At 40.0% G+C, this 4,550-nt stretch overlaps 1 non-coding gene and 1 pseudogene across 1 annotated transcript in view; both read left to right on the forward strand.

Moving 5' to 3' along the window:
• The first annotated feature begins 2,312 nt into the window (after window positions 1-2,312).
• Window positions 2,313-2,464, forward strand: LOC142356531 (5.8S ribosomal RNA; annotated as a pseudogene).
• Window positions 2,465-4,147: 1,683 nt separating this feature from the next.
• Window positions 4,148-4,550, forward strand: part of LOC142356532 (large subunit ribosomal RNA) — a 3,522-nt gene continuing 3,119 nt past the window's right edge. The window contains exon 1 of the ribosomal RNA XR_012761435.1: window positions 4,148-4,550. This exon is cut by the window's right edge and continues 3,119 nt beyond it. This is a non-coding gene — a ribosomal RNA (large subunit ribosomal RNA).

Here is a 4,550-nt window from a genome sequence, read left to right on the forward strand (position 1 = left end):
ACCTAGAAACTGTAAAGGAGTTGAAAGAACTTAAAGGAATTGAAAGAGGCCTTGAGGTATATCCTCTTGGTAAAGACCCACAAAAGCTCACAAAAGTGGCTTCGAAGGGCAAAACTGGTTCATCCAAAACAATTGGAGAGCTTAAAGCAGAACCAATTCGAATGAAACACTATTGGTGAAACTTCATCATGAGAACGTCACAAGCTGATCACGCTCTATGATATGACTAGTATTATGTTGCTTCTAGTAGGCTAAGCGCAAGCCGAAACATCAACATGTGAAAGTCGTAGAATTTTGCAATCAAACTGTGGCTAGTACTGTGATGTTACTAGTAACCTGGTGTTCCGTCATATGGCCAAGAGAGCATTTGAAGGCGAAACTTCTGCATGGGAAAGCTGCATCATGATCAAAATTTTATATCGAGTATTATGTTGACGTTAGTAGGCCTTGGCCGAAAACGCAGCATGTGAAAGGTATAGATAAAAGTTATTGTTGCAGTCAGTACTGTGTAGTTACTAGTAGCTGGATTTAAGCTCAAAATGAGACACTGTTGGTGAAACTTCATCATGAGAATGTCACAAGCTGATCAAGCTCTATGATATGACTAGTATTATGTTGCTTCTAGTAGGCTAAGCGCAAGCCGAAACATCAACATGTGAAAGTCGTAGAATTTTGCAATCAAACTGTGGCTAGTACTGTGATGTTACTAGTAACCTGGTGTTCCGTCATATGGCCAAGAGAGCATTTGAAGGCGAAACTTCTGCATGGGAAAGCTGCATCATGACCAAAATTTTATATCGAGTATTATGTTGACGTTAGTAGGCCTTGGCCGAAAACGCAGCATGTGAAAGGTATAGATAAAAGTTATTGTTGCAGTCAGTACTGTGTAGTTACTAGTAGCTGGATTTAAGCTCAAAATGAGACACTGTTGGTGAAACTTCATCATGAGAATGTCACAAGCTGATCAAGCTCTATGATATGACTAGTATTATGTTGCTTCTAGTAGGCTAAGCGCAAGCCGAAACATCAACATGTGAAAGTCGTAGAATTTTGCGATCAAATTGTGGCTAGTACTGTGATGTTACTAGTAACCTTGTGTTACGTCATATGGCCAAGAGAGCATTTGAAGGCGAAACTTCTGCATGGGGAAGCTGCATCATGAACAAAAGTTTATATCGAGTATTATGTTGACATTAGTAGGCCCTGGCCGAAAGCGCAGCATGTGAAAGGTATAGATAAAAGTTATCGTTGCAGTCAGTACTGTGTAGTTACTAGTAGCTGGATTTAAGCTCGAAATGAGACACTGTTGGTGAAACTTCATCATGAGAACGTCACAAGCTGATCACGCTCCATGATATGACTAGTATTATGTTGCTTCTAGTAGGCTAAGCGCAAGCCGAAACATCAACATGTGAAAGTCGTAGAATTTTGCGATCAAATTGTGGCTAGTACTGTGATGTTACTAGTAACCTTGTGTTACGTCATATGGCCAAGAGAGCATTTGAAGGCGAAACTTCTGCATGGGGAAGCTGCATCATGAACAAAAGTTTATATCGAGTATTATGTTGACGTTAGTAGGCCCTGGCCGAAAGCGCAGCATGTGAAAGGTATAGATAAAAGTTAGCGTTGCAGTCAGTACTGTGTAGTTACTAGTAGCTGGATTTAAGCTCGAAATGAGACACTGTTGGTGAAACTTCATCATGAGAACGTCACAAGCTGATCACGCTCTATGATATGACTAGTATTATGTTGCTTCTAGTAGGCTAAGCGCAAGCCGAAACATCAACATGTGAAAGTCGTAGAATTTTGCAATCAAACTGTGGCTAGTACTGTGATGTTACTAGTAACCTTTTCTTACGTCATATGGCCAAGAGAGCATTTGAAGGCGAAACTTCTGCATGGGGAAGCTGCATCATGAACAAAAGTTTATATCGAGTATTATGTTGACGTTAGTAGGCCCTGGCCGAAAGCGCAGCATGTGAAAGGTATAGATAAAAGTTATCGTTGCAGTCAGTACTGTGTAGTTACTAGTAGCTGGATTTAAGCTCGAAGTGAGACACTGTTGGTGAAACTTCATCATGAGAACGTCACAAGCTGATCACGCTCTATGATATGACTAGTATTATGTTGCTTATAGTAGGCTAAGCGCAAGCCGAAACATCAACATGTGAAAGTCGTAGAATTTTGCGATCAAACTGTGGCTAGTACTTTGATGATGCTTGTAGCCAACCGAATTGGTTGAAAAGCCCAATAAGTAAGCTAACTTGGGAGAGCTTGTTGGAAACCAAATGCTACTAGATTGGTCCAAATACATCCTTCAACAGGGGATCACTTGGCTCGCTTTACGAAGAGGAGCACAGCTATATGTGTTAATTCGGTATGAATCGCAAGATTTGTTTACCGACCTCTCTAACGCAAAAGGCGGTCTCGGCTTCGGCTGTTGACTGCGTCCGATTCAGGGTTATATAACTCTCGATTGAACACATTGATGTTCTATTGTTGGTGCTTCCAATAAAATTGGAACACTTAAAGCAGAACCGATTCAAATAATAGCATTCTGATCAATGATTGCATTCCTTGATCAAGAACTGCTGGAGTCATTGTGATGGCGAATTTTCTTCATAAGAAAATTGCAAAGAGACGGAACTTAATGAGACTAGTATTATGTTGTTTCTAGTAAGCGGAAGCTGAAACAGCAACATGTGAAAATCAAGTTTTGTTCAATGATCTCGAGGCGATAAGTACTATGAAGCAACTAGTAGCCTAAGCATGACTCAGATTTGAGACAGTCAAAAAGACTGGCGAAACTTCTTCACATGAAAGTTACATAGAGAACTACAAATGTATACAGCGAGTATTATGTTGTTTCTAGTAGGCGAAAGCTGAAACATCAACATGTGAAAGTTGTCTGCAAACTGTAGAACGATATGTGATTAGTACTGTGCTGTTACTAGTAGCCAGTCTGACTGTAGAAGCCAAGACAAAGGGAAACTAATGCATCTGAAAAGGACAAGTTATGGAAAGGTATGCACGATAAGTATTATGTTGTTTCTAGTAAGCGGCAGCTGAAACATCAACATGTGAACGTCGTTGTGTACAGTAACCTAGAACTATATAGTCCTTAGTAACGTGCATTTACTAGTACCTGTAATTGGTATTCAGACTCAGGCAGTTTGGAATAGTTTGGCAAAGATGCACCAGAGAAAACTGGGATTTGATACAGAAATTGTTGAATACAAGTATTATGCTGCTTCTAGTAGGTTGAATCCGAAACATCAGCATGTGAAAATTGAAAACATTTCTGGTTCGAATTGTCACAAGTATTTGGTGATCTGAGTAGCCAAACTCACTACAACGCCAATTGAAGGCAAAAATTCTCAACGGGAAAAGCTATTCTCATTGAATGAGCTAACAAGACGAGTATTATGTTGCTTCTAGTAGGCGAAAGCCAAAACATCAACATGTGAAAGTCTTGCTGAACAAATTTAATGTTGTTGAGCTCAGTACCGTGTGAATTAGTAGCCATAATTGGCGAGCGAAAATTGAACTGGCGAAACTTCGTCTTTGGAAAATTGCAGATGCCGAGCACTTAATTTGCAACGAGTATTATGTTGACTGTAGTAAGCGAAAGCCGAAACAGCAACATGTGAAAGCTGTTGAAATTTGTGGTCATTTTGCAATAAGTACAAGGAGTGTAACTAGTAGCCAGGTCAAAATTTGGGATAAGAATGAGCAAAAATTCTGCATGAGAACAGTTGAAATTATGAAACTAAATTACAAAGACTAGTATTATGTTGTTTCGAGTACGCGAAAGCGGAAACATCAACATGTGAACGTTTGTAACGAAGTTTCGTTAATTTTCAGCCTAGTACTGAGCAAGAACGAGTAGCCTCATCTCCAATCCCACGCAAAATGTAGTGAAATATGTGAGTGAACCTTATTCACGGTGAGGGTTTCCCGAGGTCTGTATTGCAGCGAGTATTATGTTGCTTCTAGTAAGCGAAAGCTGAAACAACAACATTTGAAAGTTGGAATTAATGACTGAATGGAAACTTCGACCTGTGTTTGATAGTAGTAGCGAACAAAACTGCTGAATCGGTTTCTGTCTCATATTGGTCAGTGAACCAATTAAGAGACAATCAACTACATAACCTGAATTGGGCGAGAGAACCCCCTTAACTTAAGCATATCAGTAAGGGGAGGAAAAGAAATCAACTGAGAATCCCTTAGTAATGGCGAATGAACAGGGAAAAGCTCATCGGGAAGAGAAATGGCAACATTTCTCGGTGTCCGGTATGGTTTGATGCTAGACTGGTGAATTTGTCCTGATGTCTACTGGAAAGTAGCATCAAAGAAGGTGAAAATCCTGTAAAGGTCATTTTCGATACCAGTCATAATGGCTCATTCCTATGAGTAGAGTTGTTTGAAAGTGCAACTCGAAGCTGGAGATATGTCTCTCCAAAAGCTAATTATAAAGCGAGACCGATAGTAAACAAGTACCGTGAGGGAAAGTTGAAAAGCACTCTGAAGAGAGAGTGAAAAGTACGTGA

This window comes from Convolutriloba macropyga, unplaced genomic scaffold (assembly GCF_964194025.1).
Source record: "Convolutriloba macropyga unplaced genomic scaffold, txConMacr16.3 SCAFFOLD_4745, whole genome shotgun sequence".
Taxonomy (NCBI): Eukaryota; Metazoa; Xenacoelomorpha; order Acoela; family Convolutidae; genus Convolutriloba; species Convolutriloba macropyga.